Below are 13,671 nucleotides of genomic sequence, written 5' to 3'. Positions count from 1 at the left end.
AATGGGAGAGGACAGACTGGACAACTGGGCAGTGAGAAAACTCATAAAGTTCAACAAAGGCAAGTGCAGGGTCCTGCACTTGGGGAGGAATAACCCTGGACACCAGAACAGGCTGGGGACCAACCTTCTGGAGAGCAGCTCTGTAGAGAGGGACCTAGGCGTCAAGGTAGATGACAAGATGACCATGAGGCAGCAGTGTGCCCTTGTGGCSAAGAAGGCCAACGGGATCCTGGGGTGCGTTAAGAAGAGCATCTCCAGCAGGTCGAAGGAGGTGATCATCCCCCTCTACACAGCCCTGGTGAGGCCACATCTGGAGACTGTGTCCAGTTCTGGGCTCCCCAGTACAAGAGGGATGTGGAGCTGCTGGAGAGAGTCCAGCGCAGGGCTACGAGGATGATCAGGGGCCTGGAACATCTGCCCTGTGAGCAAAGGCAGAGAGAGCTGGGTCTGTTCAGCCTGGAGAAGAGAAGGCTGAGGGGGGACCTGATCAGTGTCTATAGATACCTCAAGGGAGGCAGGGAGGAGGAGGGGGCAGCCTCTTTTCAGTGGTGGCCACTGATAGAACTAGAGGAAAAGACCACAAACTGAAGCACCAAAAGTTTCACAGGAACTTAAGAAAACATTTCTTGACAGTGAGGATCACAGAGCACTGTAACAGGTTGCCCGGAGAGGTTCTGGAGTCTCCATCTCTGGAGACTTGGATGCAGTCCTGTGCCACGTGCTCCAGTTCATCCTGCATATGCACGGGGTTGGACCAGATAGTCTGTAGAGCTCCCTTCCATCCTTAATGATTCTGTGATTCTATGACTAGCATGTGACATGCTGACGTCTAGCGAGGCAGGGCAGGAGGACAACACTGAGTTCTCATTCCACACACCTGAGGCACTAGCTCCCAGCAGGAGACAGGCAGCACATTGACTTGCAGTGAGCAAGGGTCAGCACACATTGCCCCAGCAGCAGTGACCCCCAGGGGACACACACCGTGCTGTGACTCCCAGCAGCGCCGCAGTGATTCCCAGCAGGGCCCTTGTAATGCACCAGCTCCCAGCCGTGCACGTGCACTGCGATGACTCCCAGCAGYGCAGGATCAGCATGCAAGGCATGGACTCCTAACAAAACACGTCCTCCTCCCATTAGGACTGGCTCTGTGTATGACACACCAACTCCAGGCAATGCACTAACCCCCAGGGGCAGGGGGCCTGCTTGCAATGTCCAGGCCCCTCTGCGTTGTGCTCCTGGTCTAGTAGCGCCGCGAGGGCTGCCCTGGCAGCGAGCGGGTGCTGGCACAGGACAGGCTGCGTGTCTGGGGGGACAGAGGTGCCATAGAAGGGCTCCCAGTGCCACCTAGTGGGGGACAGGAGACGCTTAGGGGCCACCCATCCCTGAGACCCGTGTGCTGGTGAGCGGAGCAGACCTTGCTGGCCAGCCAGCCTCTCCATCACCCCGTCACRCTGCCCTGCAGCCTGCCCAGCCGGCCCTGCCAGCCCCCCTTTTTGTGCTGGCTCGTCCTGGGCGCTGCAGGCTGCATAACACATCATTGTGGGAAGGACAGAGGATCTTATTTACAGTTTACTAATCATCTTGTGTACGGTGCTGTCAAGTCACAACGTTTCCATGCCGCACTTGGTCAGATATCCATAGCTTCTGCTCGTGAACTACAGCATCTGAGAAGCAGTAGAGCCACTGTAACAAAGTGATGGCTCACACAGCGACCCAAACAAGTACTGCATCTTCCAGGGCACACACGGATTTTTTATTTGTATGGTCACTGCAGCTTTACCCTCATCTCTGTATCTTAACTCTGAAACACACAATCGTGCATCTACAGGAAGTCACCACAGACACATCAGCCAAAGAAAACACCAGCACAGCAAACAGCTTGRGTGACTGGACAAGTTTTATTTTATAGACTTTCTCCCTCAAAAAACATACCAGAGGTTTAGGGAGGTGGGAATAGCAGATGGGGCCATAAGGATGTAGTACAGAGCTATGCGGAAGTTTACATAAAGGAGGGCTCCTAAGGAGTAACAAATGCCATTTAACATATGCAGGGAAGAGAGGTGTGCAGTTCTGGTGCACATAAGTRCAATCTTTCATTCAATCTTTCCACACAGCATGCAATAGTCAATCTTTTAAGCAGCCTGTCCACTTGTCTACAGCCTCTTTGCCTTTTCTTCCATTCCATCTGCCTCTTCAGGCTCTTCYTTCCTCACATGTCCTAAGCCTGAAAACAAGCCCTAGGACATTAAAGAGAAAACCATGACACCTTGTGGAACAGATAGAGCCTTCCCCAGATAAAGGCACTCTCATAAATATCAGTATTTTACCCTGCAGGTCAAAATGCAGGTGAAAACAGACCAMGTAGGTCCCATGTAACTGTGAATTCCCAGTACATACCCCAACTAATGAGCAAATACAACCCCTCTTTGTGCAGAAGATCAGTGACCRGATTTTTACTGACCTTAATCGTGATTAAATTGAGCATCTCTCTAGGGATTTTTTTTCCCAGGGAACTAAAATCCTGGCAAAAACTATAAAAGCTGCAAGATACTCTATTATTTTCGTGATCCACCCTCCGATCAAGGCAAAGGGGAAGACTAGAAAATYAAAGTACTCAATCTGAGACTCATTCTGGTGATGATCTCAGCTAGTGCAGATCCCAAACTGCCCTGCAGTAATACATGAGATCAGTCTAGAAATGGAGAGAGAGGAAATGCCGCAGAGAGGTGGCTATAGAGTTCAAGGCAACAAGACGGAAGGAGCTAACAAAAAAAACCTGTCTGTAATTAAGAAGGATATTGGTACAAGCTAGGTCCTAGGCAAACTAATGGAATGGGCACATCCCTCTGGTAAATACCCAGCATAGACCCAGGACACCAAATCAACAGCTCAGGTTTGTCTAGAAAGTCAAAATGCCATCCCCACAGGGTTACATTCTCCCAACGCCCTCATCCCTAGGACAGCCCGTTCTCACCTAGAGCAGAAATCCTTCGGGTTCCCAAAGAAATGCCATCTGGTGCCTGAATACTGGAGCTGCGGGCTGTCCTCTTCCCATGGACCCACCTCTTCTGCTCTCACATGTCCCACCTGCCAGCCCTCTGCCTATATTAAAAGCGGCAGAGTCTGGGGTTGGAAAGATCAAGCAGGCTGAGGTGGTCTATTGCACTTCCTCAGGACTAATGTCCTTCAGAGCTGCCCTTTCCTTCTGGAGCAGCATGGTCTGAAAGAAAGGAGAGAGATGGGAGTACACATCAGTCTCAAAGCTGAACTTCTCCAGTCACTTAGGATCTGATTATGAGTTTGAGAGCACTTACATGAGAGAAAGCATAGCTGGGGAACTGCTAAAGAGAGACTTGACTAGGTCCCTTCCAGGTCACCGAGCACAGACAGGGTGGCAGAAGCAGCTTCGGGCTCTTGGATCTGTCAAATTTTGGTGGCAAAACTGAAAAATGTGGTAGAAGATAGTTTCGTTTTGCAATTTTTGCCAAGCTGTCAGGATACACTGGTGACGACGTGCTGCAGAGAGACCTTGGCTGGCAATAAGGGAAGCCTTAGGGCAGGTGGCRATGGTCTGTACATAGGAGGGAGAGGTGGAAAAAATTGAGGTGCGCGAACACAGTGGATTCTGTGGGAGGGAAGGAGATGATTGGTGAAAGGTGTTGGGGGGAGTTATCAGATCCTAGGAGAGTCCAGGGAGAATGAGACCCATCAGAAGATCAATAGCTCAAATAGATCACAGCAATCCAGCTCCTGCTGGTGCATGGCCCGGTCCCGAGAATGAGAATGTTACAAGATGAGGCCAAGCAGGTTTCTTACTACCTCCAGACCAGGAGGACTTCTGCTGGCCTCCTGGCAGCAGAAGGAGGCTGCCAGGCCTCCTGATATACAACAGAACAAGAAAAAGATATATCCAGGCATATCTTGCCACTTTCTTCAGCAAGAAGCCCTGAGGGCTGAGMCACATACCATGCTTCTATGTGACAGCTTGCATCTGCATAGGAAATCATCCTTCAGCAGCATATGTTGTTATCTGAACTCCAAGAAAGATGTTAACACCTGCCATCTGGTTCCAGAGAGGCTTCAGGGGTCCGGGGAATGAATCAGATAACCCTAACCCAACCCTAACTCTACCCTAACCTCCTTTCTCCCTGCTGGATAGTTGCTCCTCTTCCAGGAGAGCCTTGGTTTTCCTAGATTCCACACCCAAATAAGATTCAGGGCTCTGAATAGAGCTCTCCATAGAAACTGGGATTTGCAAATCCCAGAACCCTTTGCCCAAGCAACCCAGATCAATGCTCAGAAGGAAAGTGAGAGGTACARGGTGCTGCCATGCTCCCAGCAAGCTCCTTTGGGGTATGCCCACATGGCCAAACAGCTCCATTCCCTGGTTTCCTTTGGGATACAAAGATGATTAGGGAGCTGGAGCATCTCTTTTAGGAGGAGAGGCTGAGAGAGCTGGGACTGTTTAGCCTGGAGAAGACAAGGCTGAGGAGGGGACTTATCAGTGTGTACAAGTATGTGAGGGAAGAGTGGCAAAAGGATGGGGGCCACACTACTTTCAAGAGTGGACAACGGCAGGAGAAGAGGCAACAGACAGTGACTGAAACAGAGGGAGTTCCATCTGAATACAAGGAAAATATTCTTGACTGTGAGGGTAACAGCACTAGACCAGGTTGCCCAGATGTTATGGAGTCTTCTTCTCTGGAGATATTCAAAACACACCTGGACACAGTCCTCTGCAATGTGCCCTACACAACCCTGCTTGAGCAGAGGTGTTGTTGGATTAGATGATCTCTGGAGGTCCTTTCGAACCTCAAACCTCCTGTGATTCTGTGATTCAAGGAGACCTTGCTCTAGGTTCTAGTCCTTGACTCTTCATCCATACTGTAGGAATAGCTTTTTGCAGGTAGATCCTAGTTTGAAGAGGATCAGTTCAGCTTGTCCTAGGCAATGCATCACTGCACATGAGATAGGTCACATCCTGGCTGTCACGTATCTTCAAAATCACAGCAATCAATCACAGCACTCACAGCAAAGACTGCAGTGTGGAAGTAGTCAGTCCTAAGCACTGTTGACCTAAGCCATCCTGCATCATATGACATGGAAGCCAGRGATTGTTCATAGTCACAAATGTCTTTGGTAGTGCTAAAGCTCTGATACCATCACTACAGTCAGCTCAAGCCTCCAGGCCTGCAATAGAAGTTGTGCTGTGTCAGAATAACAGTGTGCCAACAGTACTACCCTTCCTCAGCAATTGCAGGAGGCTTAGAAGGGACTATAAGAAACAAGGTGAGTAGAATGATCCCATTACCCAAGGTGAGTAGAATGATSCCATTACCAATGGTGCCTTCCAGGTACTACCAAACTGCTCCTCAGGGCACTTCCCAAGCTGGAGACTGTAGTTGTCATGGGACTTTTAATGGTGTTAAGCAAAAGGTTACCTCTGGGTCTGATTGCTGCCTCTCAGCAGCAGGGAGTGAGCAATCCCTATTTATCTCATCTGTAAAATATGACAATCTCCTTGAATTTTTTTTCAGATATGCATATAAAAAAGTATAAGTATGTATCATATATGTAAATATATATATAACATATGTATATATAGATGAAGCTTACTGTTACTTCCAACCATCATGCTGAAAGCACACAGTGTGCAAAGCAATTCCATCCTTCGCTCTGTGGACCTGCAAATCTGCAGACAAGGAACAGGCCACCTGCAGACTGGCAGCAGCCATAAATCCTGAGGCTTATGTCCTCCAAAGCAGCATGCTGGCTACTRCCAACTGTCCATGGGATCACAGCAGACAGCTTTAACTTATGTCTTCCACAAAGTGACTACCAGCAAAAACAGATAAATTCTGACCTTTATTCTGTCTCAGTGCTTCTCTGCTCCAGCAGTCAGAGAAGCATCGATGTTTGCCTATACATCAGCATAATCACATGATCTCAGACAACCTAAAGCTCACAATATCTTCTTCTTGCCTGTTGAATATTGGGGTTCTGCAATCAAGTCAGGCCCTAGATTACTGTTTTCCAGGAATTAAAGACAAGAAACATGAAGGAAATCACAGTTCTGCTTGAACTGTATAGTGCTGACCATCAGTCACTCTCTATAATTAATTAGATCCTTAAAAAGCATAAGAAACTAAGACAAACAAGATCTACAAGCTGACCGCACTGCATCCAGAGTGCATTTATCTCTAGACAATGAATAAATAGCTCTGACGTAACTACTTATAGCAATTTTTGAYGAGATGTTTGAGTATCAAACTCATCCTCCATACATCGCTGATACAGCTCTGAGCAAATGTACTGATGGAAAACCACCAGCTATATTTACAAATGAGTCTAAAATCTTGCACATAAATCCGGGAGAAACTATTCCAAGGACCTGCAACACCACCTCCTCTTTCTATAGCTATGCCACAGTACAAGCATCTCTCCGTGCAGTTACTATGTATTTCAGCCCATATCATTATTGTGAAAAGCACAAACACACTATTCTCAAGGACAGACAAGAAGTCACAGGCTGAGTGGATATTCCCAACATCCCTCAAACATCTTGAGACCCAGAGCATTCAGACTCCCTTTTCCCGTATGTATGGCAAATGGACACAGTTTGTACCCAAAGCAATGTCGGTAGTTGATGGACGCTATTCATTTCCAGATTTCTGCTCAACTGGAGTCATAATCTAGTGATTTCATCTGCTACCAGACTCTGACTGCAGGAAAATGCAAACATTTAAATGGGCTATTTCTGCACTTGACTAACAATCAGCCCTTTTCAGGGAAGGAAGCTTGTTCTTTCATCTCAGGCAGCCCATATTGCCACTGCTTAATCAGGCCGAGATTTAAGGAAGCCCGCTGTGAGATGACACAGATTGCTTCCTTCCCTAGGAGCTGGCAAAAACTACGGTCAGTGTGTGACCAGAAACCTCTGCAAAAAGAGTCCCCATTATACACAACAGCTGCATCCTTCTCTCCTTTCTCTGCAGGCATTTGGTCCCCACACACCTGGACTAGAATCCAGGGGCTCTGTGTGTCCAGTCACACCATACGTTGACCCCTGTCTTTATTCCTTGGAAGGGCCAAGTAGGTCTTAACTGGCTGCTGCACAGTAATGGGAAAGCAGGCAACCAAAGGGAGAATAAGGAGCTGTTCACACGTCTCTTCTGCTTCCCAAGTCAGCCCTGTAGACAGAGCCTTGTCTCGGTGTAGATGAAACCATCTGCTCTGTGTCTGCAACTCTAGACAGGCAAAGGGCATGGACAGCTGCTGTATCCAGTCACTTGCTACCCAGGCAATTCCCAGATGCACTGGGAGAGGGGCAGGGCTGGGAGAAGAGGCTGCAGTAGCAAGGGACACACAAGATGTCAGCAGAGATGTCAGCAAGCAAGGCAGAGGTGGGCAAAGCCCAATCCACAGGACAAGACTGGGCATCTGAGACTCAGTACACGCAGATTCAGTACGAATGGCTCCAAACAGTAAGAATTTTTTGATTCCCTTCCTGCCAGTCCTCTGTGAAAGAGCTGACAGATGTCCTACAAGAACAGGTGAAGGATTGTGTCTTCAACCTCAGCAGGTCCCTCAGGGCTCTGAATTTACCACCCTGTCAGGGTGCTGGAGCTAAGCAGTGCAACTGCTTCGTTGCACTCAGCTAAGCGGTACAACTTCTTTACTAGGGACTCAGCATCCTTATTCCAGTTCCAGTGCCAAAGCTGCTGCTGAAGGGCAAAAATAAGCATGTGGGACCCTCATCCATATATATTCCCTAAACCTCTTCTTCCTGGCATGGCAGATAGGATGTTGCAGGTTYTGTTATCCTGTAACAGAACTAGACATGTATGGGTAACCTGCTGTAAGTGTCCTGCCCCAAGCAKAAGGGTTGGACCAGATGATCCCCCAAGATCTCTTTCAAGCCCAACTATTCTGTGATTCTGTTTGAACTAGATCCGTCCAGAACCCTTTCCACACAARGCCTCTACGGCCTCTAAGGACTATCCATATCAGTAAACTTGCAGGTGTTCACCTCCCTGAATATGAGTTTAGAGAGCAATTACAGGGAGATCTCCCATGAATGACACCCAGAAATACCAACACCCCTCATAGGGCTGTTTTCAAGGAGGTTTGGGGCAGTCCCTTGTAAGATGTGTTACCTTTTCAGGTTCCCTCCAGCCTTTCCTGCCTGCATGGCCCTCTCCTGAAGCAGAGCTCACCACACATCTGAAACTTGGCTTCTGCCAGCAGGCCATTCTGAATCCCCCACCGTCCTCTGCAATTCCTAGGACCAGCATTCATGTAGGAGCGTTCAGATGACTTTTAAMAGTGTTGCTCATCTTCCAGCGGCTTATAGCATAAGAAGCCTTCATGTATTTGGTTGAAAGTTGGCATGAGTAGGACTGCAGAACTGGTCTGCAAAATGTGATGGAAATTACTATGCCAAGCCTTTAAACCTAAGTCCAAGCCATACTGTTTTTAAGACTAATTTGAGCCCTGGATTTTATCAAACAGCTCATCTGCATCCCTCCATGACGTGTCTTCATAACTTGGAGATCAAGACAAGCAAAGACCACTTGGTAAAGCACACATACAAAGTAATCAACTGAAAGTTTCACAGCCACCTGTAATTGCACTATGTTCCCAACACAACATCCTTCAAAACCCTGCACAGAAATACCTACCCTGCCTCTGCCTCCCTGCCCCAACAGCAAAACAGTCCCACCAGATTTTTTTTTTTTGAGGGCAGTCAAAGAGCAGAAAAATTTTATAGTAGAAAATGTCTGCAATTTTCTCTGCAGACATTGCTTATGACATATATATTTATGGCTACACACAGTCATGGCCACAAAGAAGAGAGAGATGTGTCCARCCATGTCCTGCAATAAAGCAGAAGGAAACAGAATTTCTTGGCATCTACTCCATCAAAATAGAGTTATGCTAGAAGTCATGGAATGAACAGTACTGTACACAAACACACCATCCGGGCTGCAGAAAGTCTGGAGATTCTGCATCAGCATGCCCAGCCAAGCAGCCTGGTGGGAACAAGACAGCTCAGACAGGGATGCTGGAGCCAGCAGGTAAACTTACAGGGCAAGCACCAAAACTGACAGCTTCCCTGCCTCCTGCAGTCTGGGGAGATAGACAGTAACATGGGAGGGAATAAAAACAAGGACAAATGCATTTAATTTCCAGAAGTCCCCCGACTTCACTCATCAGTTCAGCTATTAGAAACAAATGCAAGAYAACATATTATTATTTGCAGGTATATGATTTTAATCAGAGTGCCCCTTTAAGCATAAGGAGATAGCTGTGTTACAACTAAATATTTCATATCAGATAGATTTCTGCACAACACTGTGGCAAGAGCCAACTGCACCTGTAGCAGGTTGGAGCTGATGGGGATCATTTCAGAAGAGCATCATGCCCTGCCATTAACAACAGGTGCTGCCTATTAACCTTAATTAATCACAGGTGACACTAATCACTTAATGGGTCCTTAATTAGGACCTGAGAAATTTTTAGGCACTAAAAAAAAAAAAAAAAAAAAAAAAAAAGGGTCCAGTTTGAGACAGTTTGAGATACCAGCCTTCTTCCTGCCTACTTTTGTTTCTTCTTTTCAGTTTTCCAGGTGCCTGGGGAAAAGTGCCAGGTTCAAATCAACAACGATATCAGATCTGGAAGATCTCGCAAGCACCTTGTTTCCTCCCCAGCTGAGCTAGTAGTGAGTTCGAGCCTCCATCGGGTCTCTCCTGCCCCACTTTCCTGTGACTGGATATCACTACACGGGAGCAAGGGCCTCAGAGACTTTGGGACTAACACACACCGTTTTCTAGGACAACATGTTCCAGCTGCAAGCTCCGAAGAGCATGTTAAGTGTGATGGAGAGCCAGGTCCTACCTTGGGGTAGTTCCTACCACTACTGAAATCTGCTTTAAGACCCTGAGCTGTCTCAGCCACAGAACCACACTTTCTGCAGAGCCCACTGGCAGAGCTCAGTCAGCTTGCAGGGATGTTCTCCTTCCTTCAGAGCTCCAGGAAGGAGCGTGGTACAAGATCTGCCATGGAGGAGTGAGTCGTCATGTCAAAACTTTCTTGTGCACCATGAAAGACCTCCTGAGGTACCTGTGATGAGAAGAACAGAGAATGGACAAGACTTGACGTTTCAGCAATCTTCCCTCACTTCTCCCAAGAAGCGTTCTTCTGGGACCTGCTGTCGGTTTCATTCTTTTCAACCTCTCTAGCGCATCTTAGAAGAAAGGTTTCTGTTTCAATTTGGACGGGTCCTTCCCACCGCCCATCTGCTGTGAACCCAGAATGGGTTGCCCTGGCCTTACAGAAACCTTTGGGTTTGGAGATTTTTTGCTGAGTTACAGGTGCAATGGAACAGCAAAAAGTAACCACTAAAGAAATGTTTATCCAGTACCTGAGGCTTGATATCTGCATTGCTGAGCAGTACAGGAATCTTACTGCTGCTATCAGCTGTTACCTCTTGAAAACCAGACACTAAGATATAGTGATATGGGTAAATTAAACCACACAAGGACAATGCAAGTGTCTTTACTTTCACACTATTGGAGAGTCCTCAACATTGCTAACCTGGATGAAACAACTCCTGAACCAAACAATTCCTGGTCATGGTTCAAGAGTGAGCATGACCAAGAATCCTTTCTTGTAAGTAACTACCCTGCTTTAAAGGTTATGTTTAATAGCGTGGGCATTGCCCATCTCTGTAACAGAGGAAAAAACTCATACCAATGTAGCCTAAGGGATTTAGAGAAGAACCACAGCAGGAGAACACCCTGTACCCAGCAGGACAGGACAAATGGATTTTCCCCATTCACTCTGTGTTACTATAAACCATATGGACAAAAAACAGGCCTCTTTATGTGAGAGAAACAAAAGTTATCTATTTGAGCAACCCGAATTCCTGCTTCAGTTTGTTTAACCTTTGTCTAAAAAAAAAAAAAAAGACTTAAAAATTAAGTAGATCCAATAAAATGCAGATCATCGATCCATTGTTCTCCCTCTCCTCCAACAGGAGGTTGGAGCTGTCAGCCAAGGGGGTATCTGAATGCATSTTGCAGCCTCCTTATTCAGTTGAACAAGGCCTCAGCGTCTGAGAAGGCTATTGACAAGATGCTCTGTCACTCTTGAGTTTATCCTAATCCGGGCCTGCCTGTGCTGAACACAAGACTTTGGTGGGACCTGCACAGGAAAGCAATGGACTGTCTGCACTAGGCTGGGTAATAGATGCCCAGGAGCACATTAGGACTGCAGGAGCTCCTGCCCTTGATCCCAAGGAAACCATTGCTTGGCTGATCTTAAGGCAAGCCACCCCAAGACTCAACCAGCCTGGAAAACCCTTCTGCAAAATAATAGCCCAGAAAGAAAAATGGTTCCTCATGCATGTCTGCATCCCCAGGACCTCACATTCATCATCAGTCAGGAGACAAGCATGAAACAAATGCAGGACCTGTGGGATGCCCTGGGCTCACCTGCAGCCAGAGCAGGGATATCTCAACCCTATGCCAATCTTAGTCTCAGGTCAGATGGGATTCCTCATTGAGGCTGTCCTTCCAGGATTGCTCTCCATCCTCCAGACCTGTCTCCTGACAGCACTTCAAGGGATCTCCTAAGAGCCCCATTGGCAGGGCACAGCCAGGCCAGGTAGGTCTCTGCTGCTCCTGTGATGGCTTTGCAGTGACAGCAGCAGTGAGAGCACAGTCAGGCTGCCAGCAGGCAGTGCCTAGCACATGTATAACCATACATGAGGGGCAAGTTCTCACACACGATGACCRTCTGAAGAACTGTTCAGCTTGCCTGCAGTCTGGTCCCTGACAAAGACCATTTTGAAGTATCCACCACTATGTCTCCACCTCTCCTCTGTCAGCCTCATCCTCACAAGTACAGCACCCATCCTCCTTCCTCCTGTCTTGTGATTTCCTCCAAAATGTGCCTCTCAGGAAGCARTAGAAAGCAAAGCAAAATCATCCCCACAATCGCATTCAGACAAAGCTCCAGCAAGGGCCTTTCAGGGTCTTCCCTGCAGATGCCACAGGGAATGTCAGCAAAGAGACATTCTTCCACCCGATAGCAGTTTTCTAGCTTTGCTCAGCCCATGCACAAAGGAACCTATGCCAGTGTACCACTGCTCAGCAGCTGGGATACGGGACATCCGCTTCACTGTTTCTGCCTGCCCATTATGCAGCTGGGTTTAAAACCTCCCAGTACAGTCCAGCAGCATCCCAAATGCCTGCCTGCCAAGACCAACAAGCCCTGTGATTTCGGAGTGGGTGACTCCTGCCAGACACCACAGGGATCTCAGAAACATCTTGCTGACAGGCTGGGAGCTAGTTTCCCCTGGAAGGTGAAAGRGGGCTCTTTGCAGCAGAGTAAGGGCAGCTGGCTGCTACAAAGAGAAGCTGTCCCCCTCTTGCCTTCCTGCTGGATCACCATCTCCACCAGGGAAGCCTGCCTTGCATTTTACCAGACACCACCATGTCCCGGAATCCTTGGAGCTGTGAAATGTAACTGCTCTGACAACTCACCCCTGCAGAGAAACAGCAAGCGGCAAGAGCCAAGGGCCTCCCCAGGCCAGCAGAATGATGTGCAAAAGCCTTCAGGAGCCAGAGTGGTCAGGACCAGCACTGTGTCCACCAATCAACCTTGGCCCTCCATCCAGAGAAGCCAAGTCAAGAGGTACAGATGATAGGTACAATACCCTGAAGGTTTCTACATGTGGTGTGTAAGAACACTCCCATCTTGCACACTGCCTCAGTGCACTTCGCCAGCCCTGCAAGGACCTGGCCAGCCAGCTGGAAATAACAAAAGCCTTGGGACAACATATCCTGGACACCAGTCCCCAATGACAACAGGACATAACAGCTGGAAACAGGCCTGACATGGGAGAAACTTTGGGCCCGACCTGCAAACAGGATAATTYTTTGGGTTTTCCTTACTGCTACAGAGTTCGATACTCCCAAGCTTGGGGTGGATTTCAAGCATAAATACAAAATAAATAATGGCCTCCTGGTAGACTGAGCTTTGGTGGGTTTTGTTCCCAGGCTTGTCTCTGTCACCACAAAACTTTTACAGAGTGGAGACTTGCAAGAAGTTGTATGTCTCCAGGAACACAGGCTTTATCAGAAAACCTTGTAAGAAGGCTCATTGCCCTTGTCACAATTTTACACATGCCTGCTCAGGCAGCAATCCCCTCCACATGGCCCAAGGTCTCTGGGCCAGGCCAGGGCAGCCATGCTTACTGTGATTTCCTCCACCATCATAAATCCATTCTAATTCCTTCTAAATTGTTCCTTGTCTCCATCAAAGCACAGTTCCCTCCCCTTTTTGCCCAGAAGGGATTAGTGCAGCTCTGCGGAGCAGGGCCCAGAGGCAGTGAAGGCAAAGCCATGTTGAGCACTGCCTCTGGGCAGGAGTTTCCATCATTCTCCTACCCCTACTCTGATGCAGACTTCTTCAACATGCCCTTCACAAGCCCTTCACAAGCCCTTCACAAGCCAGGAGTGGGACTGCCTCAGAGCTTGCTTTATCACAGAATCACAGAATGGTTGAGGTTAGAAGCAACCTCTAGAGATCACATAGTCTCATGCCCCTGCTCAAGCAGAGACTTTCAGCCTCCCCTGCTCTCTCCTGACAGCATGACCTCTTTTC

General features: G+C 48.0%; 1 long non-coding RNA gene across 1 annotated transcript; it reads right to left on the bottom strand.

Annotated features, from left to right (window-relative positions):
- Positions 1 to 1,956: 1,956 nt before the first annotated feature.
- LOC112944323 lies at positions 1,957 to 3,213 on the bottom strand. Its single transcript, XR_003248753.1, has 2 exons — positions 2,975 to 3,213; positions 1,957 to 2,237 (listed from the first exon to the last, which is right to left on the bottom strand). It is a non-coding gene; the product is annotated as an uncharacterized LOC112944323 (long non-coding RNA).
- Between the last annotated feature and the right edge of the window lie 10,458 nt (positions 3,214 to 13,671).

Source organism: Nothoprocta perdicaria, unplaced genomic scaffold (genome assembly GCF_003342845.1).
Source record: "Nothoprocta perdicaria isolate Ctin4 unplaced genomic scaffold, notPer1 scaffold_166, whole genome shotgun sequence".
NCBI classification, from domain to species: Eukaryota; Metazoa; Chordata; class Aves; order Tinamiformes; family Tinamidae; genus Nothoprocta; species Nothoprocta perdicaria.
Note: the sequence above shows the minus strand (reverse complement) of the source record. Positions and strands in the feature narration are given on the sequence as shown.